The sequence below is a fragment of the Agelaius tricolor genome, unplaced genomic scaffold (genome assembly GCF_023055355.1).
Source record: "Agelaius tricolor isolate 1412-34295 unplaced genomic scaffold, bAgeTri1.0.p SCAF_4, whole genome shotgun sequence".
In the NCBI taxonomy this organism is placed as follows: domain Eukaryota; kingdom Metazoa; phylum Chordata; class Aves; order Passeriformes; family Icteridae; genus Agelaius; species Agelaius tricolor.
The window spans coordinates 12,928,792-12,956,173 of NW_027269264.1; the positions used below are offsets into that span (position 1 = coordinate 12,928,792).

The window sequence follows — 27,382 nt, forward strand, 5'->3', positions numbered from 1 at the left end:
ACAGTACCATTCAAAGAAATACTAGACTCTAAGCTAAACAGGGAGTTCTTCCATGGGCACAAAAATTTTCATGAATTCAACAATCAAGTAGAGCGGTGCTCACCGTGTTTATTTTGAAGTCAGAGGGGTAACTGAATAATGTGCGTGATGGGCAGAAAAGCAGCCTGAATTTCACACAGTAAGTCCATCTGATAACTTCCTAAAGGTGGTACCATCTCCTTTGCTGATGGTACAGCCAGTACTGCTGCAGTTTCTGCTGCCTCAGTTTCCCTGCCTGGGAACACAGGTTTCCTAGATGGATGTTAATTTGGGTATAAGTCGTCTTGGAAGCAATATGTGCTCTGGATTTTAGCATCACCCTAACACAGGATCATACACAAGTAAAATGCTTCCCTCTTTCTCTGCAAAGCTGCTGGGTCCTGAATACTGAACAGTAGAGAGGTGACACCACATTTGCACATTTCAAAACTCATTCACTATGAACCTACAGCATAAGTAGTACCTTCCACACATTTCTTTGGTTTCTATTAGGTGACTATTAAGCCAGTGGCAATGTCTGTGCCAAAGAAAAAAATGAAGCTAGTTTCCAGTCCTTTAATGTTCTTTTACTCCTCACAAAGGTAATGATGAAATAATTTTGCTGCTTCACTGTTAAATCCTCCTGGAGGACCAGAATAAATTCCCTATTCCAGCTCCCATCTTCATTCTCTTTTAGCCAACTCCAGAAATGTATGAATATTAAATGTAAAACTAATTGAAGGCAAATGGAAATGAGGTTGATTGAGTAATCCAACAATATGCTGATAGAACTCTGCTGTAGGACCTAAAGGAAATTTAATTAAACAAAAACAATCTTTATTGTTATTATTTCCCAAGAGGATCATTTCTTGGTGAATGCTGCCATTCCTCTGTATGAAATATTCAACATGAAATCTACTTTGACATTCTCAGGAAAATTAATCCTGAGTCTCTCTTGAGATTGGAAATGATACAGCATTGAAAGCTAGAGCAAAGTTGTCTTCATGTCCTGGAGGGTTACTTCTCAATGAATGCCATGGGCTTATTTATGTTCACATTCCTCAGCTGGTCCCAAAGCTGAACTTCATTCCCCCAGTTCCTGTCTTGAGGTTCAGGGGCTTTAGAAGTGTTGGAAGACAGTTTAACATTTAAAACTAAAGCTAAAATAATTGCTGAGTTACTCAGCTTCTTCACATTGATTGCCGCTAGTTGTCCTGTCTTATTTATTGAGGGGGCATATTTTCCTTAATCTTCCTTTTCTATCCAACATACCTGTAGAAGCCCTTACTATTCTTTGAATCCCTCGACAGCTGCAGCTCCAACTGTGCATCAGCTTTTGTGTTCTCTTCTTCATACATTTAGACAGTGTCTATATTCTTCCCAGGATGGGTATCTGTCTTTTGCACTTCTGTCTTTAGCTGGGAGGCTGAACTGAGCTGTGCTGGCCTCCTGCCTTCCTTTCCTTGTTACCTATAGGGAAACAAGACCTTTTGCACTCTGAGAAGAATGTCTTTAAGGAGCTGACAGCAATTTTTACTTCCTTTATCCTCTGAGGGCAATTTCCCAGGCTCTCAGTGCACTACTTCCTCAAACTTTTGCTTTCTTAAACATGAAGATTCTTCATCTGGCCCATATCCCTCAAGACTATAAATTCAGTCAAAGAATGGTCACTTCAGGCCATGCTGACACCAATTTGGGCATCTCTAATTACTTCATCTATGTTGGTAAATAACAGGTCTGGTAATGCATCTCCTCTGGTTGGGCTATCACCTGGATTAATAAATTATCCTCAAAACAGTCCAGGAGTTTCCTGGCCTCCTTACAGCTCGCTTTGTACTTTTCCAGTAGATGTCAGAGTAGTTGAAATCCCCCATCAGGATCAGAGCCTTGTAGCTGAAATAAAACCACTTCATTAACAACCTCCCCTAGGTCTGGTGGCCTGCAGTAAACATCAGTCATGAGGTTTCCCTTGTTGGCTTGACCCCAATTTTTACCTATAAATTTTTACCCACTGTTCCTTGCTGGTTTTGTATGGCAGCTCTCTGCAGTTCATCCATTTTCCACACAGAGGGTAACATGTTCCCCACTGCTGCCCACTCCTCCTTCTTGCCTGTCACTTCTGAACAGTTTATAGCCACTGATGCAGTGCTCCAGCCATGCCATTTGTCCCTCAGTCACATCTCAGTGGCACTGATTAGACCACGGTGTTCCAGCTGCACAGAGGTTTCCAGCTGCACAGAGGTTTCCAGCTGTTGCTGTTACCCGTGCTGTGGGCATTGCTGCATGGGCACTTCATCTGTGCTGCAGATTGGCTCACCTCTTTGGATGAATACTCCCCAGTGCCATTGAGGCATTCCACAGGTGTTGCTGTGTTTGTTTCTGATACATTAGCAGCCCCTAGTTTTTCTCTATTGTTCAAAGTCCCCTTCCCCACTGAATCTAATTTAATGCTCTCCATATAAGTCTGGACAGCTGGTTGGTGAACAACCTTCTGCCCCACTTTGTCAGGTGAATCTCACAAGCTCACAACAGACCCTGCTTCCAAAGGCAGGTCGATGATTGTGGAAGCCAAACCTTGAGTATGGCATCAGCCACACAGCCAGGCATTCACCTTTCAATTTGACTCCTCTTTCCCGAACTCCTATGTCTACCTGGGAGAACAGAGGAGAACGTGATCCATGCTCCAGGGGATTTGATATTGCTCTGAGGGATATACAATCTTTTCAGAGTGTTCAGAGTTGTCTTGCCACAGACCCTATATAGAATGGTATTGTAGCAGATGGTAATTTGTAGGGTTCAGCAGGCTCAGCAGCCTCGCAGTGACATTGTGAATGCAATCTGTTGATAGGCAGTGAACTTCTCTGGAGAAAAATCTGGATGAGAAATAAGTGCTTTGGTGGCTCACAGTAAGGAATCTCCAATTACATCTTTTTCTGAAGCTACTGTTTCTCACACAAGGGTGGTATTGAATGGTTGGGGTTTCCTGGATCCTGTCCATTATTACTGTGACCTTCATTGTGCATGCCCAGAGCACAGTATTTGTTGTGTAGAGACACTTCAGGGGAAGATTCTCCATGCAGAGAAAATTGTGCAATCTCCTTTATCTCATGAGTTGTTAGTGTCAGAAACTTTGAGGTTGGATTCCCTTGTACAGCCTCAAGGCAGGGCTGTTGGTCAGTCTGGGACAGCACACAACACCAGTTATTGACCTCCCTCTCATATTCCCAGGCCCTCCACCTGTTAAACTCCTCCTGTAGCAGAGCAAATTGTCTGAAGATTTCTTCCGGCTGGGTCCACTTGCATCTATGACAGCCACTGGTAGGGATAGGTGCTAGAGTGATTTTCAGGTAACGGAGCAAAACCAGCTATTCTGGGCAAGTACTTCAGTTTTTGGCAGTTTTCTTTGAGTGAAGATATCAACACAGGTGTAATGTTTCTGCTTGGGTTTCAGCCTCACACTTGCAGTTGCAGGAAGTGGGCACCATTTTCTTTCCATAGGCAGTCTTGTTACAGATTAAAGGGGAAAAAATAGAAAAGTAAACAACACACACTTGGAAAAGACAATTCCTTCGAAAGTCTTTTGAAAGACTCTCTTCTTCTAATTAAAATTTGCTGTAGACCTCAAGTTTCTGTGTAGGCTTGAACAGCCACCAGCTAGCTAGGATGGCTGTCAGGCTGAGCATAGGCCTGCTGCTGAGCAGAGTAGGCAGCAACTGAACAGCTGTCAGTGCACTGCCCTTCTTGCACCATTTTTCATGGTAATGCACCTGTATCACATGGACAGTCCAGCATTTCCAAACTGAGGAAGCTGCAGTTTTGAAATTCTGTTTCTTTCTTGCATTTGCATACTTCTAGCAGAACTATGGACTGTGCTTTGTTCCAGAAGTGTCTACTCCATATTTTTAGATTTTTATGCATGTATTTAATTTCATAAATAGTGCTCTGTTTAACAGGGAAATGAGAAGTCATGAGACAAATAAGCCTCAGCAGAGAGAAAACAGTGGCAAAATCCCAAAAGTCTAAATATTTATATTAATGTATTTTTAAAACCTTTCTAAGGGAGAGTGGAAAAATAAAAAATTACAGCAAACTCTGAAACTCCAGCTTTAATTTTATGCAATTTCTCTCCTGTGGAAATGTTGCTTTACAGACCAGATACAAGAAGAATGCAGAAACGTTATTAAGACATTGAAACTAGAGCTCAGAAATAAAAAATAGGAGCTACCCCATAGTGAGTCTCAGGTAAGAGCTAAAACACTGTTAAAGTCACTGTTGGCACCTCTTCTTTGAGCCACTCAGTATCTAGTGTGAAGCAGATGAAGCTTGATTGCTCAGTACCTTTCCAGTATTTGCTTTCCCTTTTCTCCTTCCCCAAACAACATGTGCTTTGTGACATTTTGCTATGAAAGCAGTTTGTAGTATTTTCACGTATAATGTGACAACTGGCATCTTCTGCCAACTGTCAACTTTTCATGGAAATATGATGCAGAGCAGGAAAGATCCAGCATCAATTGGTGCACTGTGGCTTGCTTCTGTCAATAATGCAATGTTAGCAGCACACAGTAACTTGTCTGAGGTCAGAAGCAGCAGAAGTCCGTTTTATGCAAAAAAAAAGTAAGTTAAGGCGTTAGCACATATTTGAAAATCGGTGACATTATACTCTGGGAAAATACTGAATATAAAATCTGTCTCTCCAACTGTCTTAAAGTAATTCACTTCCTTTATGTTCTTTGGTTAAGAGGAAAAGAGAAAGCAGTGCTTGTTATCACAGCACAACCAGGGACTCACAGCTGTCCTGGTGCACAAACAGAAATTAACACAAGGAGTGACAGTCCTGTTACAAGATGAATCCACTCACCTCTGTTCTTCCATGATCCTCAAGACAGTTAGACTTGTGGCAAAACAAAACCACTTAGTATCTTGCCCCTTTTTAAGAAAAATCATACGCAAAGTACTTACTCCAAGGTAAAAATGCAGTACCATTTTCCTAAGGCATGAAGTCCCATCCCTGGGCCTTCACTCACTTCAGCATGGGCTCAGTGTCCTATGAGACAAGCCTGACTAATGTCAGACTTGTTAAGAACTAATCTGTTTCCTATCCCTCTGTTTCCCTCTCTCTGTTGCTCCCATTTGAGCAGAAGACTTTGTTGTCACAAACCAGAAACCTGGTGTGAAGACAATGAACAAAAGGAAGCAGTGTCCAGAAAGGGTGAGTAAAAGATGGTTGTATCTGTGTGTAATGTGTGAGATTTACTGGTGACTCTAATGTTTCACTAATGGTCCAGACTTAGAAAAGAACTTTTATAGAAAACTAGATATTTTCCAGGTATATTGATGAAAAGATCATGCTATTTGGGATAATGATAAAAAAAAGGTAACTGGGCTAAGGGTACTGATGCAGGAAAATCATTGAATGTCACTGACCTTGAATTTAGCAAGACTTTCAACAAGGTTTCTTACAATACCCTTTTATCTAAGAAAGAACGTAAAGGTTTAGTCAGGCAGATAATTGCCTGGATGAAATATTGAGAGGATCACTGGGTTCAAAACAAAGTGGCTAATGTGTATTCCACTTAGGCAGGAATGACAGGTGGCTTTTGTCAGGGGTTTTTCATGAGCCCTATCTGATATTTGTTACTGTCATCTATGACCTACATAAGTAGACAATGCATCTCATCACATCTGAGAATAACCTCAAATTGGAGTTGTAGCTCATATATTTGAGGGTAGACCTTTCATTCATACAGATGTAAATAAGACAGAGAAATGGGCTTGCAGAAACATCATGAAATTCAGTGAAGAGAAATGAGGAGTCCTCCACCTATGAAAAAAGCTTGTTCAGCCTGGAGAAAAAGATAGCTTTAGAGGTACCTCATAATTGCCTTACAGTACCTACAAGACCATAAAGAGGACACAGCAAGTCTCTTCACAGTCATGCATGGAAGAAGAATCAGAGATAGTTCTCAAAAATTAAGTCATTGGAGGTTCAGTTAGATCTAAAGAAAAGAAATTTAAGAGTTTTCCTAGATAAAATGTCCAGTCTTCATTTTTGAAGGTTTACAAGACTTTTTGGATACAGCCCTTGCAACCTAGTTTGAATTCAGTATTGCTCCTGCTTTAGGATGATATTGTATTATAAACCTATGATCAAATGTAGGAATCTTGCAAGGAATGAGAAATAAACAATATCTATTATCTGGCTTCCTGATTTCCAGACTCTGAGGAGCCTCATCAGCCTGTCCAGCCTTACACAAGCTTTGTCATTCTGACAGGGATCAGGGCTAGTCCTCCCTCTCCTGAGAAACCACCAGAGTGAAAGCTGTGTGGTGAAAAGTCATAGTACTTTTGCACAAAGTTTTGCACAAAGAGGTAACACACCTAAAGGCCACTTGCAAAGAATGTTCTCTAAAGGGACATGCCATATCCACCCGCAGCAGGTCCAGGCCACCAAGCCTACCAAATATTATTGTCCACATACTGTGGCAAATGATAACTGCAAATTCCACAGATCATCTGACTCAGTTGTAAGATGCCTCATCCTTTATGTGCAGATGAGCAAAGCTGCTCGCCTCTTTGCATCAACATATGACATTTTTATGTATTTTTCTCAAGAAGGGTTTTGTAAGGAAACAACATTGAAATATTAAAGCTGAAAAATCAATTTTCATTTAGGGCTGCATTCCAACTGCCATCTTACAATGGGATGTGTATGACAACACAAATTTAGAGAGGCAAGAAATATTTAACAGTTGATCAGAACACCAGGATATTGAATTAAACACCTTGGATTTCATTCAAAGAAGGTCTTCCATCTCAGACTGAATACTTGTGTTTCATCACAAGGCAAAGAGCTAGTAACAATCAGACTTTATACAGGCCAAGAAAGTTTATTGCTGCAGTAAGATTGTAAGGTATTGTGAATGATGCAGCAAGTGATTATATTTGCTCTCTTTGGTCATAGACACTGTGCTGCAGTCAGTCTGAGCTTTGCTGTGAAGAAACCAAAGCCAAAAACATGACAAGCATACAAAAGATTTAGGATTGGTGGGGTAGAAGGCAGGGAGCAAAATGAGAAATGAAGAACAGAGCTTTGACACCTTACTCCTTATGTGTTACTATTGACATTTGAAAATTCAGTCACAGAGAGAATCTCTGCAACTTCTTCTGTAAACATGTGTAATTAGGAGTTTATGTTGTGTCCTGAATACAAAGGCCTTGACATGATCAGGAAAAAGTCAAACTCATCCCCATCTGAGACAATGAATTTTATATCTTAGAACTGAAAGAACTCATGAAGTCAGGAAGCATTTCAGACTCACAAATTTTTCCTTAAGTCAGTCACTTATCATATTTATGGCTACACTTAAGATTTAGTTGCCTCCATTATTTATGTTAAATCTGCTAATGGTATTGTAATGAGTTGTGTACAACTCAAAATAGGAACTCATTTTTCAGGGGAAATGAAAAACCAAGTGTATCCATGTTTCATTTCTTAAGGAGCTATAAAAACCACTCTACATTCTAATAAAATTAAAGCCAAAAAAAAAAAAAGAAGAAAAAAAGAGTACAGATGGGAAACAGATAGAAACAAATTAGAGAAAAAACTAGGGCTTCATTAGGGAATTTCACCATAGTACACCACATAGTCTAAATCTTGTGGAAACAAACATGATGAGAACAAAGGATCATCTGAAGTCCCCCTCCAGGTTCACCTGCACTACATCTGAACTGTAGCATTACAAATCCCTTTCAGAGGTTCCTGTGGCAGATGGGTGAAAAGCAAGGCTCTTTAAGCCCACAAGCTCTATTTTAGTAAGCAAGGCCTCTGCGAGAGGTACCATTCTCAGCAGAATCTCTGAAGGTTAATAAAGAGAAGTTCAGGGTTTTTTAAACATGCTTCCTTCAAGTCACAACCAGACTTACATGTGCCTCTATCTGGCCTCCATAATTTCCTAAAAACTGATAAAAATTAAGTTGGAATCTTCATTTCTATCAGCAGTGAAAAATAAGTATTAAAATTATTAAGTGGAGTAAATTATCCATGCAGATTTATAGTATTTTGACTAGCAGTATACTCTTAATTTCTCTGAGGTAGACAATAAAAGTTGAGATTCAACAGAACCAATGTCCTATGCTAGTGTCTACTTCTTTAACTCCTATTGTGTCTCTGCAGAGGGTGGACAATTAATTCACTGAAATTTTTTGGTTTATTTGATTTTCCCTGACTGATTTTACTGTGGAGGGAACAGAGAAAGTGAGTCCACTCTCTACCAGAATCTAAAGTGATTTCTCTTCTATACGACGTAGAAATATCTCCCACTGAGTTAGACATTTTTAAAATACAGCCTTTTGACCCCCATTTCATATAGTATTTTTAAAAAAGCTACAGTTGTGGGAAAAGGCTTTCAATCTTATCAGAACTTTATGTATTTGTTCTTACAGTGATTGGGGAGGGAAAGTGCAAGAAAAAATGGTTTTCAACCAGGTACTTTTCTCCTGAACTATGGAAACGTTTTTATTTTTAAATAATAGAATCATTCTTAATAGAGACATTTGGAAAGACCATGGGAATACTCTGTACCTAGCTTGTTCTTTTTATAACTCAAACTGACACTTGCAGCTTGCCATAGTTTTGCTCCTTCCCTGTAGGCTCCAGTCAGATGTCACTGTTCCTTGCTGATAGAGGAGCTTTGAAACAGATAGAAGGAAGGTGATGGAGGGAATGCAGCATGTGAGGGAGGGCTACACTCTTGCAAAAGTCCCACAAACATGAAAGCTGTGTCCTGCATAGACAAAATCCATCTCTGTATTCAGTGGTCATTCTGGAAGCCTTTGTAGTCATGATCTCATCTGAGGCAAAAGCAAAAGTGGTGTTTGGTGATAGCCAGGCTTTTGATGGCCTTGTATAGATGCCTTCATGAGTGGCCTGGTCTTCTAAAGCTCCCAGACCTAAAGGGTTTTGTGACCAAACACATCCTGATTTCCATTGAGTATCTTACCATGCAGTATCAGGCTTCATGTTCCAAAAAGGTGGCTTCCAAAAATTGTCACGTGTCAAAAAAAAAAAAAAACAAAACAGCACAAGGTTCCTTTGATCTCCCTCTTCTTTTAAGCTTATGTCAGGCAGCACAAATAAAGGAGATGAACTTTTGTTTAATCTCTGCGACTCATAGGAATAGAAAAATATTTTAATTCAGTAAGGAGCATATCACAGGTCTGAAGGAATTAAACTGGTAAAAGTTTGGAGTGCTTTTTTTTAAATTTGGTCACTGCTCAGGTTCTGATGTAGAAAATTATGCAGGTAAGTTTGGATATAATAGGGAGCCACAGTGAGGGGAGCTGCACGCATCCTTTGACAGGCACCACCTGTTCCACTCTTTTGTCCCAGAGGAAAAACCTCATTCCAACACAAACTGGGACACACTTTTTTACATGGTGTATGCACAGGTCTATTTCACCTGAAAGTAAGGCACATGAACAACAAGTGATACCTTCCTCAAAGCATTTGGCTTTTTCCTTTGCTTTTTAAAATTTTTGGACTAATAAGAAAGCAAAGAATATTTCAACCCATACATGGGTTGAAAGAATGTAAGTGTTGGGGTTGGTTCAGAGGAGGGCTAAAACTTATCAGAAGAATCATGAGAAAATATTTAGAGGAATCCTAAATGAAGGATGGAAGCAGACTCTTTAAGGAGGTTGTAGCAATAGGACAAGAGGTAATGGTTTTAAACTAAAGGAGGATAGATTCCAACTAAATACAAGGAAGAATTATTTTACTGTGAGGCTGGTGAGGCATGGGAACAGAGAGGTGCTGGATACCCCATCCCTGGAAATATTCAAGGTCAAGTTGGATGGGGCTCTGAGCATCCTGATTTAATTGAAAATGTTTGTTCACTGCAGAGGAGTTGTACTAAATGAACTTTAAAAGCCCCTCCCAACTGATTCTATGTAAACACAACTTTACTTGGTACCATGCAAATTCCATTGTGAACAGAAGGTATATTTCCAAGTGACTTTTTGCCAGAAATAAAACTTACTACTAGCAAGGGTGGTTTTTTTATGGGGTAGAAAGGAATTAAATAAATGAAAACAGATAGAAATAAATGGAAGAAAGTTCTATCTAGAAAAAGGTACAATAGCGAACTCCCTAAAAGTGTATAAGGAAAATAATACCTCATAAAAGATATTTCAATTAAAATATTCCCCATTTAATAATTGATCATTAAACTAATGTACTTTCAATCACATATTTAATTTGCTTTGCTCTACCCTACCTTTTCTTTCACCAGAGCATAAAATCAGCAATTCTAGCACAGACTGGTTCTCTTGAATGTACTAAAAGGACTTTGTGATTTTTCTGGCAACATAAAAAAATAAACAGGCATCCAAATATACTTGCTGCCAATGGTAGCCTCTTTTCTTGTTTAGGACATTTAGCCTTATGTTAATTATTCATGTCCTGTTGCTTTAAGATAACATAGCTCTTTGCAAAAGAGCCAACATTGAAACTCACATCAGAACTCTCCAATTACAACAACTTCCCCTTAAAAAAGCACCCTCAAAGGAAAGGTCTTTGCAGCTGTTTTGAATATTCCCTGAGATTAAAAATCAGCACAAGGAAGAGATAAAAATCCTTATATTCTTGCACTTTTAACTAGGCTGTTAGAAAATCATAATAGCCATCTCGATTTTGTACCTGCAAATGTGTTAAAATAAAGATCAGGTTTGGTGGGATTCTACTTTGATATAATGTCTTGGCTTAGATGTCTCATAGACATAATTAATTTCAGACTTTGAAATAATATAATCCGATCCCATGCTTTCTTTTCTTTATCTAATTCTCTGCTAATTTTTACGACAGAAAAAAAAATTACATTTTCCAGCTTATATTTTACAGTCTTTGGTCTTTTTGAAACAACTCTCTTAAAGACCACTATTAAGTTTACACAGGTAATACAAAAGTAAGCACACTAACAAGGTAACAGTCTATTTATTTCCTCTCCTTGGCAACTGATAGATCACAGATTAAATATTTTTTAAGATTTAACAGCCAAATAGAGAGACAATCCCTTCTGAATGTGTTATGTAAACAATAATTGAACAAGAGATGTTCAGGACTGAAGCGGAGCATACGTCTTATTTTGATTTGTCCATTGTGTTAGGAGTGCCAGACTGGCTCTTACTAGCTTGAAAAACAGACTGTGTATTAAAAATAGGTTTCTGAAGAATGTATTATCCTGCAGAATTCACAGGAGAAACCATCACTCTGCAGTCAGATCTTGTCTCCCACCCTTTTAGCAGGGTACTAAAAGGTTCTTCTCGTTCCATTCCATGTGAAACCAGCCAAGATGCACGTGGTTATTTGTTTATAGTGCCAGGCAAAAGGGGCCTGTCTATTTCTTGGATGATTCTGATCTTAGAAGGATATGTTTCCTGCTACTGTCTAACCCTGAGAAAAAAATCAAATCAAAACAAAAAACCCAGCAGAGCTTGAGAACAGCCTTTCTTGTGTCTAACCAAGCACCCATCTGCTACAGGACCTCCCCTACAAACTGGTCACAAAAGAGAGTTTACAAAAACAAGGTACTTATAACACTATCCTCCCTTCTCAGATATGTGGCTTCTATCTTCAGCAATCCTAAACCCCTGCTCCTTAGCAGTGGGTTTCAAGGGCTGATGCAGACTTCTTTCTTGGGAGAAACAATTCTGGTGAGAAATGTAGGCTCCATCCTGGGTTTTATTCCTTTTATTCACATAGCAGTACTCTTTGTATGATCATTTGAAGTAAAGCTCTGCTTCACATAATTATCCATACTCATGTGTAAAGGGGCACAGTTGTGTATAATTGGACTTATTTGCATCTGAATATACATGTTTGTGACAGAAGTCCTTGTCTAGACACCCCACATTCTATGTGGGGAATGCAATAGGAGAAGGCTGAATGGTAAATTTGCTCATTGAAGAGTAGAACAGAACCATCTCTGCTGCTCTTGGAGAGATAGAGACCCATCTGCTTTTAAATATAGCTGTTTAAATATATCAAAACATTTGTGCTCTCCTAATTAGGAGCACAGGGACAGATTATAAATATCTGAAGCCAATCCTAAAACAGGATACCTCAACTTATAAAAAGCTACCTTCCAGTGATTTCTTCTTGGCACACAACTGGCTTTAAGAGAGCAAGACCCTACAAAGATACTTCAAGAGCAATATCCCTTGATGTTCTGACAGGAGCAATTAGCAGGTATGCAAAGAGTGTGCTGCAACAGTGGCCTGCTCCATAGTGCCCTCCTCATCTGCTTCCAGTCCAAATGGCCTCACAGAGTCTTATTGTCTTCAAGTAGTTCCCACCAACAAGTAGTTTGAAGGTGTTATTTTGAACATGCAATTTTTCACCCATCAGACCCACCAGTAATGATTAAGGCTGTGTGGAAGAAAAGTAGAGAGTTTTCTGACCTCAAAAGGACCACCATTATGCTCCTCATCCTGACAAACTTGCTATTCATCATCATGGTCCCATACCACCAGCCCTACCTAACCCGAAAGATACAGGAAAATTTACAGACTCCTGTTGGATTTTCCTGATGAAAGCCAGGTTGTTCAAATAAAACACCCTCAGCACTCTTACTGAGCAGGAATTTCTTTCTCTGTGTCAGCTGCCTATTTTGTGCTCCTTCTGGTCTCTCCTCCCTTTCACCAATACCATAGGGTACCATAAGAGGTAAATCTTGGGACTTTCTGCATAGATTTTTTAAGGAATGCAGCATGCAGACTGCTCTGGGACAGCACTCCAATGTATATAAAAAGGCTGCCAGAGCCAGCCCCTTTTTCTCCCACCTGACTGGGAAACAGAGGGTAGATTTTCCTTCTAGCCCTGTGGCTCTTACAGAAATATTTGCAAAGAACACAATCTGCTGACAAACAGCAAAACAGGCTTAATCCTGCCGGCGAAGACTTTGCTTGTTCAACCATATCTAACTGCAGCTTTTCAAAAGCTCAGCATCTCTGCAGCATAGCCTTGCAGTCTGACACTGCAGCCTCCAAAGTCTGCATTGAGAGCTGATGACCGCGCACTGCAGTGTGACGCACTCCTACCACGGTGCTGCAGTCTGTGCAGACTGACTAAAGGACAGCAGCAAAACAAGAGCTTCTGGCAGAGTTCAGCATCCCAGTGAACTTCAAGGGCATTGCCTTGTTGTGGCAGAGCTTAATGTTTTTAATGCAAAACTCAGATGGTAGAATGACTCTGCTTTGATTTCAGTTGTGACAAATTGAAGCCTGTTTAAGGATTAACCCTAAAATGACAGTGGGAGCTTTGGAAGCTCAGTGCTGCATTTATCCCCACATTTTTTCTGATGGAAAAAGCTCCCGACAAACTTTTTCAGCACTGAATAACTTTGCACACCAAATAGCATGTGAAGTTTCAGGACCCATGTCATACATCCAGGTGAACTAGGGCATCAGAGTGGCTTTAAAAGGGTAACCACACATGAGCAATTCTCCATTTCTACCTCACTTTGACTCACCTTCACATTGCAGCATTTCTATGTCAACTAGTAGAGTTGTGCTCTGGAAGATCAATCTGATGGTGTATTGTTCAGACTGCAGAAGCAAGCCCAGGACTGAAACCTGAAGACTGTAGTTGTTCCTTTCCCAGCTCTCTCAAAAGATGAGTTTCACTGACAGAGCATAAATGTTTTACATAGAGCAGATAATGGACAAAACAGAAGCAAAATTCAATAAATATCCTAAGGCATAAGACTTTGAAGGAAACAGAAATATTATTGAAGGAAACAGAAATATTATTGAAAGACTTACCTGTTCTGGGTTGAAAAACCTGAACATACGGCTACAACCATGAAGAGACCTGAAAGAAATATGGAACATCCAATCACATGAACTCACCTAAAGCCTCTTTGCTGCATTACAGGAAAAATAGACTCACTGAACCTTCATCTTCCATTAAGGTCTATGGGATTACCATTTATTAACTCATGTGGTTTGACTCTAATGTTATTACAAAGAGAATCAAAAAGTGCAGAATAAAAGAAAACTTAAGGCACACTCTAAACCCCATGTTGCCATGTTGTCTGCTTACAGTGAAAGAGAAGCACTCTCCTCTATAACAAAGGACAGAGATAATTCTTTTGGGGAGGTTAAGGTTCCAAGCACTGCTACAGTTAAGGGGTTTTGAGTATAATGAGTAATACTCATTCTTGGCATTTCTTCTTGGCTCTTTATGCTGAGTTGGGTCTGGTAACAAGATGTGAGAGAGTAGTCAGGTGCTTTCAGGAAATACCGCCCAACAAATTGATTTCTCTTATAATAGCTCTTGGCATTTCAATACCTCAAGCTAGCACTATTTCTGGAGATATTCAATAATGCTGCTTTAGTATGCTCAGAACAGAAGAACATGGCAAATTGAATGCTTTGAAACTGGGGGAAACAATATGTTCTCAATGTCACCTACAGACGTGACTCTGGACGGAAGTCTTTACACCGCAGGACAGACTTCTGAACGTTGAAAGAAATGTTCTTTTTATTTGCCTTGATTAATACTTATTTTAACCTAGTCTGTAATTTTCTTCTTCAATTTCACATCATAGGAAATCCAGATACATTTTTTGTTTATTTTCTCATTTTTTCACATGAGAATTTTGCGCCACTGGCTTTCATGCTTACCTTTAACTTCAGAAAGTTAGCACAGATTATCTTAATTTCCTTCTTTTGGAATCTGTTCTGCCTTTCATGACTCAAACTATGCTTCTCTGGTCTGACACAGACAACCTGATAGATCAGAATTGACACCTTCTACTGGCAGATCTGCAGAAACACCAGATTCAGCACAGATATGAGAATTCACTCCCAAAGTCATATCAGTCCAAACCATTATTTAAAAGTTTGGTTTGCTTTTAGGCTTATGTCATCTGAATACAGTACTGGAAGGAAAGGAACATCTCCAAAAGGACAATTTGCTGTGTCATGCACAGGTCCAGGTCCTTTTCTGACGCAGACCAGAATGATTATAACTCTTACAGAAGCTCACCAGCTCACTCCATGGCTTTCTCTTATGCTCAGAACCAAGGTATCTGCATCTGTTTGAAACCTTCTTTCATGTCATGTTAGGAGTTCTGCCTAAGGGACTAGAATCCCATTCTGAAAAAAGAGTTTTTCATAAGGAACCTCAGCCTCTTATATCCAAAAGAGTTCCTTACACCCATCTTAAATCCCTTTGCTCTCCCACAAATCCTTCTAAAATTTGCCACAGCCTACAGAAGAGCATGAATCACAACTCTCTATTATGCTAATAAAAGCTACTCGCTGCTTCTTGTAATGCCATGTCACACCCACCAGTGCTGTCTTGCCTCAAAGGCAATTATATCTTTCTGTGGCAATAAGACTGGATTCCCTGTCTGGTAGGACAAGTCACTAAAAGGGTGAACATAAACAACCAGTTGTGGAGATCCATTCTTGATCTCTGGGCCAAGTATCACCCCAGATTGATGAGAGCAAAAGACAGGTGTACTGCTGGTGCATTGATGGAGGTCACATTGCTGCTTGAGATTTAGCAAGGTTAGCAGTGAGGCTACAAGATTGTTTCCAAGAGATACAAGCCATTTCAGCAAGAAAACACAAAGAAAAGTCCAATTCAGATTGGACTGAAAAAAAATCAGATGCAGTGTGCAGAATAAAATTCTGCAAATGTTTTCATTATTAAGAAGAGCATGAAAATGGCCGGGGAAAAAACCAACAAACCAGCAAACTAAATGCAGAACCCAGTAAGGCACAACTACATGTTAGATTGTCCATGTCTTGTTGTGTGCCCTTGCACATTAGGAAACACCTTTGCACCTACTTTTCTGCCACACTGAAAAGCAATCCTATGATGACAGGAGCACCAGGCACTGGTTCATAAGGCATGTAGAAACACCACAAGATTTGAATTGCAGCCCAGGTGGGGGAAAATATCAGCAATAATATATGCAGTATCAGAGAAAGGAGCAGAAACACATCCCAGAAGTACAGGCTAGCAGTAAAGGAGAAAAATTAGTGTCATCTATATGGCAGAAGGGTACTGTATTTCCTGATGTCCTGATAGCAGCCCCAGTGTCAGACCTACCACTTCCTCTGAGGTTGCCATTCCTTTCCTGGGACAGCACTCACATAGCTGACAGGCACTGTTCAGAGACACTTGCCCAGATGAAATGTGAGAGCTACCTCAGGTCTCTGATATGCTGTTTACAGTGTTGGCGCTTACTGTAAATGCATGTCATCCAAGAGGCAGTCAGAGCTGCCTCTGAATACACCCAAGGGGGCACAGAAAGGCCTATCTAAGACCAGCATCATGCAAAGCCCAATGCTTGCTGAAGCTGGACCTGCTGAGCAGTGGGATGACTGAGGGAAAGCTGTCACACACCTTAGGATGTCAGAAGATACCTGTCCCCCTCTGAAGCATTGCCTATTGCTTATCACTCATGAGACTTCCAACTTCTTCTAGACCCAAAGCTACACCTGACCTAGATGGGGTTTTTTCCAATATCTCAAAGGCTTTCCGGTCATGACTACTCTGTCCTGACTTTGTTAATATGAGCTGAATTATGGCACTCCAAACAGAGGTGTGGATTCTTCTTGTAGACTGCAATTATGTGCAGAAATAGGTAGTCTTGTAGACTACAATAATAGTCTTGCAGACTACTGTTAGGAGCAGACCTGAACAAAAGAGGCATCTCCTTTCCAAGTTTCCCCCCTGAACCACAGGTTCTAGCAGTCTCATTCTTGCAACTGGTTCCAGTTTCATGCACAGCCCTCATTTGTTGCCTGTAGGGTGTTATGGAAAAGATTGCTTAGTAAAGTTCACGCCCTTGTGCTCTCTGGCAGAAAAGACACAGAGATTTCTTGCTTTCCTTTTCTTTTTCTGCTCTGCTACAAGGCTGCAAGGTAAAAATGCTGTTCAGTTTTAGCCCAGGGGCAAGCTGCCTAAAGCATCTAAAGCATATGTATTACCAGTTTTTCTAGGGCTGTTGTGGTTGTGAGTAGCCTGAAAACACACTTGCTGGTACTATTTAGCTGGACCTGAGGAGCACAGTCACAGCTTAAACAGAATAGACAGCATGGACAAAGACATATGTCCTACAAAATACAGATAGTTCTGGGCTGCTGCCTGACAGGGACTTTTAAGATGCCCTTTTGCAACAGAAGAACAGAACACAACAAGGCTAGTAGGCCTAGGTATACAACAGGTCTCATTCAGTGTGTTGAGTTAGCTATTTGAAATGACAGTGTTGCCAAATGTCCCCCTGCAGATGTAAGAGCAGAGTGCAAGGCTTGGCAGAGCGAGAGATATCAAAATGGGACTGTTCTAACAACACATTCATTTGGATGTGGAGAAACGACAAAGATTGAATCCTCTTGCTCTTGGGAAGGACTGTGTAATGTCAAATCTGCAAATTAGGATTGAGGGGAATTGGGGAAAAGCAAGTTTCAAAGGGAAAATTGCTGTAGCTTCTGCCTTTCTTCCCTGTCTTTGCAATGGGCAAGCCAAAGGAAATTAAATGGAAGCTTTAAAAGAGAAACCTTATAGACTTTAATATTATTACCATACAAGTATTTATTCAACAGAAAATCTTACACAAGATCACTACATTCTGGACCAGCTTTCAGTAGTTTAGCTGACACCCAAGGTAAAGCTTATGAGCCCTACTCTCACATTTGTGCAGGCATCTCATTCTGTTATGTGTGAGTATAAACTAAGAGATTGCACGTGCAGATCCAGCATGCACAAAGCCCACAGGAGCCATTTGGTAAATCTACCTGTGCCTCAACATATTTGGAAAGAGAAATTGGGTACTAGTAAGGTTTCATTTTTCTACCGGGTTGTCACTGGTAATTTGAAGTACATACCACAGACAGTAAAGCAATTGCTAATAAAAAGCAAGCAAAGATGACTTTCAGTATTCTTAAGCAGGAAAAGGAAAATGGAAGCTGTCCATTAAAACAATGTAAGGTAATGAACCAGTAGCAATTGTTCATTGTTTCAAGAGCCCTATTAAGCAGACCAATAACTATGGAAAACAGAGAGAAAGTTTCACTCTGGTTTTGCTATTCATGGTTCAAATTCTACAACCTGGGGTCTGGCTCTTACTGTGTGAATAGATACTTTTGGAGAGGACAACTGTCTAGAGTCCTTGGAACTTATGTGATAAACTAAGTCCCAATGATTAAATTTTAGACTATATGACCACGCTAAGTTATGTCATACACAGCTTTTCTGCTCTTCATAACCAGGTACTACTTTAAAAAAAAAAATGGAGATCAACCTTTTCTTTTGAAAAATACAAAAAATACTGTTAACGGCTATACCATCACAGGGTTTTTTGATACAGCAAATAAATTTTCTAATTCAGTGGTGACTGAATGTATTCTTGCATAGTTTAGCCAGAAGTTGAGTAGCCAGCACACTAGATGGAGGTGTACAAGGTCTGGGCTGTAGTCCAAATATAGCTACTGATCTGAAGCATGCCCTTATGCAAGTCATTTACTCTCCATTTCTCCACATATTTCTTTCTAGCCCTTCTGAGTTTACATGTGAAAATTTCCAGGAGCAGGAAAAGGCACTAAGTGTGTGCCTGTTTCTAGCACAAAGAGGGCATCTGATTCTGAGTCAGGGTCTGCAGCTGCTGAATCTGCATAATCCTTAAGATATGGATATGGATAAGCAGGTGAACAGAAAGTGTCCAGGGAGAGAAATTATACTTCAGCATTTCAAATTAAGGGCAACTGTTTTAGTAATGCTTTTGTGACCTTCCATTTTTAATCACTATGCTTTAAAGTCTCAGCTGGGCAAAACAGCAGATTGCTTTTAAAATGTCACCCAATAGCTATTTTAACTAAAAGAATCCACCAAACACTGAAAATTGTATTACTATGAAATCAAAACCACTAATTTGACATTAAAGTAACCTTTAAAAATCATTCCTCAGAGACAAACCTAACCTTTTTAGTCAAGCAATAAGATACATACTTAGCATAAGTCATATTAGATCTGATACTTCTCATGAGCTACTGAGAATGCAGGGAGGGCATCAAGTGCTTTTAACCTCCAAAGGCAGCTGTCTCAGATATATCTCACAAGACACAATCCTTCAAATAAGGATGAGCTTACTCCTCTGGAATTTTTATAACATACATAATCCCAAATGCCAGCTGGAGGCCAATGGGGGGATCCATTGATCTGTCTTCATCTGGGCTTCCCAAAGGATAGAAATAGGTGGCAAGTGCTATCTTGTCACCTCACTGTTCACAAACCAGAGCAGAGCCCAAGTGCTCAGTGCACCCTTGATGTGAAAATTCACACTCCTCATCAGAGAACATGGGCTGCTCTGATGCTCTGAGTGTGAAACAATTTATGGCCTTTCCTGATTTCCCTCAGGAACAAGTTTAGCCTTGAACAAGGCATAGGATGAGCATGAATACAGGTTCTGGATCCCCAGCACAGGGGATGGTTAAGAGGTGTTTCTTTTTTTTTTTCTTCACTCTAGTAATGCAAAGGTGGAAACATAGTGAAACAGACTCTACAAGGCACAAATGGAAATCACTTGCACTGATTAGTCCCATTTAGCAATGTCTATTTTAGCAAGAAACATAACAAATGGTGTTTTGCGGAGTGTGCTGGCATTTTTGCAGCTAATTCATGAAATAACATGAAGAAAACTTGCTGCAGATGGCCTTTAATTGAGAAATAAATAGGTAGAGCGCTAGCCACTAAAATATCTGATGAGAGCTATATTTACACTGCACGAGCTAACCAAACTCTGTGTTATCTACACCTCAGTTAGCAGAGTGGTGTCCAAGTAATTTTGTTACTTACCCAGGAAATTTGGCAAGGGGAACAAAAAGGCATACAACAAAATACTTCATACTATTGCTCAATGTGTTGTAACTCTGTATTCTTCTGTGCTTAGAACCCATGATGATGGCAAAAAGTGGGCTGCTGAATAGCAGTATAGTTTCACAATTTCCTTTCAAACACGGACAAAGTAAGGGTACCCACACCCGCATATTTAATGAATTATGAATGCTGTCTGAGCCTTTTGAGTCAGAATCATCTCTTAGCTCAAATCTGTGCATTTAGAGCCTGCAAGAATATTTTGGAAGAAATATTTTTTTCCTAACATGAGTGATCTCTTCCTGCAAACAGTGGTTGCTGTGCTTCAGAGATGTTCAAGAATCAGGTTCAGGACAACAATTACCTCTTAATCAAATACGACAGGAAAAGCAGCACCAAAAATAAAAGGGTGACACATGACAGAGACTGCAACCTAACACTACAGTTTCTAATCAAACCAATGTCCAAAGCAGTCATTATCATTGCCATTTGACAGATGGGTAAAATAAGGTTTCAAGAGCACTTCCAGAACTTGACCCCCCTTGTCCATGACCATAATTGCGGCCATGTACATAATGCACTCCCTGCATCTCAATTTGGAGAGGCAGTTTCAAGTGCCACAAAGCAGATGAGGCCAAACAGTCTAGAGATTTTTGTGTCATCTGCCCTGATATCTCCTCATAAATTAGCACTTTTCCCATCCTCCACTCTCTCTCACCTCTCCACCATTGCTCCTTTCTCCCTTTTTAGTGGGCTGGAAGCAGTGTGTGCCACAACTGACCTGGGGCTCCTGCAGCACTGTCTGGTGCAAACACAAGTACTGACCAGCTGGCTGCTGCCTCCAAAAAGGGCTGAGTTCCACCCATCTTTCCCAGAGCCAGGAACATGGTATTTGGATTTCTTTCCTCTTGGAGATCTCTGTACCTCAATGGGTTTCAATTTTGCTTGTTTAAAATTTAAAATTAAGTATGAGAAGGAAAAGAGAAGAAGTGGAAGTGTTAAAAAAATCTGGGTAAATATACAAAGGAGTCTTCTTTTTTAAAATATAATATCAGAAGAAAAGTCAGATTAAATATGCCTATCTATTTTTGTTACTAATCTAGAAATGGTGGGGAAATATATTTCTATGTCACCCTCTAAGTGGCTTTGAACCAACTGCTGTGTTATGAAGAAGCTCTGGTTACACCTCTCCACTCAGGAAAATGCAGAGAAGGCAACAGGGCCAGATCTCTGCTGGACTCGCTAGTACTGACTGAGTATTGGACAGTGTAAGCTGTCAAGAGTTAAATGAATTAATGGGATGAGAGAAATGTGCTGGAGTGGTATTGGATGTCCAGAAAACAATTGTTTTCTTAATGTAATACAAGAAAAAGCCATGTAGGAAAAAACTTTGCAATTGGCAGAAGACTGGAGAACATTTCTTTCAATTTGTAGGGCTAGAGGCACATATATGTTATAGAAATGCAGAGATATAAAACTCTTGGGAGATGGAGGGTGTTGGCAGCAGAGGAAGACATCAAGCAAGATCCCAAATTAAATTTTGATAAAGCAATGATAATTTTACATTCTGAGGAAGCCTTGCATATCATTATAAGTCTATAATGAGGACCACAAGGCTTTGCCATTTTAAACAGGAGGCCAGATAAAGGAAAGATCAAAGACAGAAAGGTATCCAGAGGTCATAAGATAGGAAACAATGTGAGGTTTTATTTTTGCTGCAATAGACACGGCAGACTGAGATTATGTTGGCACAAGATGCAGGAGCCTCATCTCCCTACAAGTCTCTTTGGACATTCAAAAACAGAGTAGCACAAAGAGCCTGAAAACAAAAGCAGAGAGATTGTTTGCAGGAGCAGTAGACAGAGCTGTATCAAATGACAAATGGACTATCAGTCTGGAGGCAAATGGGGTATTTGTTCATTTTTTGTTGAAAACACGCACACCAGCCAATAGGCATAAGTCTGCCAAAGATAATGATGGGGAAAAAAGAGAATTGAATGGCAGATAAGTAGGTAAGACCCTAGGGCTTATGGTAATAATTTTGCTCCAGCTAAGTACATGAATTAACTGGATGAATAAATAGCAATTTGAAAAAGAGAGTTGGAAAAGTACCACTATCAGGCAAAAGGGTCCTTTATCTCATCTAGCTGATGAGGGGTTATTTTAGAAGAGACTGCTGAAGAAAGGTTTTCCAGAGAAAGTAACCCTCATCAGGACATGGTTGTTAAAGAGAAGGTATTATCTGGGAAACAGGTTTTAATTGAAGATGAACCAGGACTGCAGGATGAGGAGACAGCCACTACTGATAACTTTGCCAGCAACTTTGAACAGACCCAGATACCAGTGGTGTGGTAATCATGCAGCCCTGTAACACAGCCCTGCCATTCCTAATAAAGGCTACAGAGTTTGCAAGCAATGTGTAGGACCTGTGAATTGAGACCTCTCAGGTCTGCCCTCTATTAAAAATATGGCTACTTTTTTCCTGCGTAGGCTGGACCATTTTGGTTTTATTTCTGGGTTTATTTCTTGAGGTACATCTAGTGGGGCAAATGCTTACAAGAAGTGGTGACAAACATGCTTGGCTGCTTCTCCTGTATGCAAGGAGGCAAAAACTTCACCTGAAAAGGTGTCTACTGTCTACTAATACATGGATATTTTTGAATTTCCCAAAAGAAAGTGAGGGGATTTTGCCCATCTTTGGTGGATATCTGCCCTTTCTGAACTTTCCTTGACCTGTCTGTAGCTTTATGTTGCTTCTCTTGGCTGTGGCAGCAATTCCTCTGGCTGATCAGGTGCCTGTGCCTGTTCTGTTTTACTTTTGCTCCTCCTGGGGTGGTACAACCACGGCTTTGCACAGCCAGCAATGACAAGCTGCTACTCCGAGTGCAATGAGATTTGTACAAGAGCAACTTGATGACAAAGTGCTGACAAACCCAGGCCTGGCAGGACAGCAGAGGCCTTGGGAAGGACACAGGCACAGAGGAGCAGAGCTGCAAACACATTGCCCAGGGTCAGCTAAAGTGTGAACCTGGAGCTGGACAAGCTGGGTTCAGGGGTCATGAACAGAACAGAGAGAGAACATACTGAGGTGGCCAGGGTGTATTTTGTTTGGATGTAACTTGGAGCTGCAGACCAGTGTAGGAAGAGAGCAGTATCTCATCAACATATCCAGATTATCCCAAGTGATCCTAGAGGGACAAAGAAGAATTCATAACATGAACATTCTTCCTGGCAAAGGACTCTGGGTGCTGAAAGCTCCCACTAACATCCCCCTGTGATCTCCACCAGTGAGGAACCACTCAAGACAGGGGAGCAGTGGAAGGATAAGCACAACACAGAAAGAGGCAAAATGAGAGAATGCATATGTGATGACAATTTCATAGCAGTTCTTCCACTGCATTGCTATTCCTTCATTTTTGCAGCACTTGGAGATGGATTAAAACTGAAGAATCCCTTCAAATTTCAGTTAAACAAAGATTAGATTCTTGGCCTTACTAATTAATGAAATGTGCTTCCTTCATGCCCATAAACAACTTTTTCAATGTAACAGCTTGCTCATTGCAGGGCAATGAATAGCAGCAATTTGTAAGGAGCAATGAACAGTAGAAGTTCATGGTTTTAAACAAAGTGCCTCTTTCCCTCAGCAAAATGGAAGTAAAATCCAATTATCACTCAGAAGGGCCAGAACCTATTAAAACTGGCAGCACCAAAAGGCAACAGGTGGTTAACCCACAGAACAGAGCTCATTCACTTCACAGAAGCACAGAACAGTTATGTTTAAAAGGGCTGTCCTGCCATCCTCTAGTCCAGCCTGCCTGCTGAGGCAGGGTGAGCTAGAGCAGGCTACCCAGGAACGTATCCAGTTGGGTTTGGGTATCTCCATAGATGGAAAGTAGATGAAAACTACATAGATGGAAACAACCTCTCTGGGCATCCTATGACACTGACCCCCCTCTCAGTAAAGATTTTTCATGCCTTCAGATAGTATTTCCAGAAAATGACCTTTTCTATTGTTGTGGCTGAGTGTTTGGAGCAAGGAAACTCACTACACTTGCTGCTTTCCCATTTTTTGTAATTATTTGATCCATGATAAAGAATACAAAAATGTTTGAAAGGTAAAGTTGTTGTCTAGATTCAAACATGCTCATGAAGAATTGATTACAGTGGAAATTCTCCTTTTCTGAGGCTAAGTGTGGATCCTAAGTGAGAAGGTCTTCAGAAAACAGGAGGGTCCTTTCTGCACTTCAGTGGGAGGGTTTCTCTGAAAAAATTTGCCTGAAGCTCCCATTCTGTCTGCCATAATCAGCTTATAAGGAACTCAGCATTTTACTGTTGAGTCAGTGGTAATGTACAAATTGCTGATTCCACATCAAATTGATTCCACATAATGATAAACAGTTCATCTCATCCACAGATTAAATCCTGACAGCAAATTAAACATAAAAAAGCAAAATCTCTTCTGAGATGCATGGCTAGAGAATGCAAGATGTAATCCCAGCTAAGGTTTCAGAAAGAGTACTATTTACAGTATAGGGACTTGACATTTTGAGAAATATATGTGGCACATCAGGCAAGCAGAAAGAATGAGCAGATGTTTACATAGCTGGAATTCCCAAAAAATACTTTTTGGGAAAAGGAAAAGGAGCTCCACCAACAGCTCCAGACACATAAAGGGCTGCTGTAAATAGGTAGAGAATAACATTTCTTTTGTACAAAGTGGATAGGACAGGAAGCAGTGGAATTAAATAAATGTAAGGAAGCTTTGTGTTACACACTGAGGGAAATCAGGCAAAATGGGCTGTGGAGAGAATAGAGAGAATTGCAATCTTCACCTTTGGAAGCTTTTAAAGACAGCCTAGGCAATGATATGTCAGGATGTTTCAAGTAGAGCTAGTCCTTCAATGAGACATGGAGGTAGGATACATGTCCCTTTTACAGACCTTTTCTGTCTGATTCTGCACTTTCTGTCTCAGCTTAACAATTCATTAGGTAGAGTTTATCTAAAAGAAATAACTGATTCCTTTAGACTTTAGCAAGACTACTAAAGCATGTAGAATCAGAAGAAATTGGCCGAATCAGGCCCTAGGAAGAATTAATGAATTAACATGCAAATTCCATATAAAAGAAGATTGAGCTTGTACCTCATATGAAACTGGACTATTTTTAAAACATAATTTGGTTTCCTTTTTCTTTGTTTTTAGGTGTTTTCCCAAGAATAAATACTCCCAGAAGTAAAGGACATTTATAGACAAACATGACATTTCTACAGCCAATTTTATTACATTTATAACTCTGTCAGAGTACACAGCAATTTTTTTCAGTGCTCTTTGGAGAGAGTAAGTGGAAAACAATCTCAGCAATTCTGGAGAGTTCAGTACAGATAAGAGCAGGAAGGGAAGGAGAGAAGGCAAATATCCTATCATAATTCTATTAGGGTAACAGAGATTTGGGATCTTTTTACTGCCTCATTATGGACTAGGTTCTCAGGTCTTATAAGATTTCTGGTCTCAATATTACCTCATCCATTGTATCATTCTCTCAGCCATGGGAGTACAAAAAGATCCAAAATTTTCTGATCATCTGACATTAGAAAAATATATATAAACCAACCAAGAAACTCACTGTAGGGAGAAGGAATAACCAGGATGGTTCCCTTGCAGTCAAACAGGGAACTTGGGTGTACGTTCATTTTTTTCCTGTCTCCACTGACATACATTTTTACAAGAACTGGATCACACCCACAAGAGCTGTCACTACACATATTGGTGCTTCATTGGGCAATCCACTGAAATAGATGAAGATGAGCAAAATTACTCTAGTTTTCACAGGCTGCATGGGAAGACACTGAAAATCCTATGGCACTTCTCTGATAGTTTCTTACCCATACTCCCAAGAGCTATTTTGATTATCAGATCAACATCTTGTCCTTCTGAGGGTTGCCTGAGATCAAGCACAAGATGTAAATGGCCAAGCAACACACACTAATATCAATCCAGAATTTTATAGTATCATATTAAAAGTAATACTTTAAAAATTTCACCCTTAATGAAGTATGTAAAACCACCAAATAAAATCGGTGTTTTGTGTAGACAAAATGTTCTCTAAAAGCAGTTGGGGAAGAAAAAGATTTATGTAAGTAATGAAAGCACAATGTACAATATTGTTAGAATGAGTCCTTTTTATTTATAACATTAACCCAAGGACTCTCCAGGGAGTTTATATTTAAATGCCCTCCTCTGAATATATTACAACTGTAAAAGATAATTTGATCAGAATCTAAATGTTATGACTATAGGCAGCCACACATTGCATATTAACAGAATACTTACTGAACTGAGCTGAGGCCATCAACTAGGCATCCAGTTATCCCTGTGACTGTACTTGATGTTGTAAAGAAACCAGTCAAAAATAAGTCTCATGAAAGCTGTGATATTATCTCAAGAAATTATACTGAGGGGGGAGAGTGTTCAAACACAGTGGCAGTACTTCGTAAAAATAAAATAAAATGTACTTCCATATATTTCTTCAGCTAGAAAACTTTAACCTTCAATGGGGAAATTTTCTGAAAGATGAAGACTTCATGAAAGATGCAGGCAAGGCAACTACAAGGCATCCAGCTTCATTTCTTCCCTGGAATGTCATTTTGAGTAGGAAACATATGCATTCTTGATTCCTCATCACACTAAGGCAGCAGCAAAGAATTTTTATCAGCCAAATCCATTACCTCAGAAGGAGCAGGACAGGATAAAGGATGGCTGGACTGCACCCAGGCCTCTTCCTGAAAACCGTGTCCCTCCTGTTCTGATCTGCACTTTACTCATCATAGCTTCCTGCTAACAATCTGTCAAGATCTGCCTTGGTTCCTCCTCCTTCAGCTTCTCTGCTGCTATGAGCTCCAGAGGTACATGGAAGTATGGCATTCTCTAATAAGGATGCTTTGGTCACCAGAATTAAAGGGGGATACACAGTCTAATTCCTGCTGGTGGTGTCTTTCCCAGACAGTCCTTCGAGTAATTAACAGGGATAACAAACCCAAGAAGGAATTCAGGTCAACACTAGCCTGTTATTCAGTGTACAGCTGAATGACTTCAGATAAAAACTCCTCTTGTAAACAGAGCTGCCCTACTCTCCTAGTGGTGAAACACCAATTTACACTGATATGAATAAGACACAATCTTTCATGTGAAGTCAGCTGTTAGTACGTGATATCAGTGAAGCAAGGGGGAAATTTTAGTTCAGGACTGAGGAATGGTATGGGACGATTACCTGCTCAGTAGAGGAAAGGAAGGAAATGGATATTGTCTACCGGAACTTCCGAAAAGCTTTTAATACTATCTCCCATAGGATCCTCTTAGACAAGATGCTAATGTATAGGCTGGATGAAAAGGCAATGAGATGGACTGAAAAACAAATCAAGAGTCAGGTCATGAACAGGGAGATCCATGGAACAAGGTGTATTTAGAGGTCAGTAAATAGGAT

The 27,382-nt window shown here is 40.1% G+C and overlaps 2 long non-coding RNA genes across 2 annotated transcripts; one reads left to right on the forward strand and one right to left on the reverse strand.

Moving 5' to 3' along the window:
• Nucleotides 1–4,156: 4,156 nt before the first annotated feature.
• LOC139588874 (uncharacterized) lies at nt 4,157–22,390 on the forward strand. The gene is made up of 3 exons (XR_011678849.1): nt 4,157–4,260; nt 5,157–5,227; nt 20,654–22,390. It is a non-coding gene; the product is annotated as an uncharacterized lncRNA (long non-coding RNA).
• LOC139588873 (uncharacterized) lies at nt 13,551–27,119 on the reverse strand. The gene is made up of 3 exons (XR_011678848.1): nt 26,628–27,119; nt 13,837–13,885; nt 13,551–13,697 (listed from the first exon to the last, which is right to left on the reverse strand). It is a non-coding gene; the product is annotated as an uncharacterized lncRNA (long non-coding RNA).
• Nucleotides 27,120–27,382: the final 263 nt, after the last annotated feature.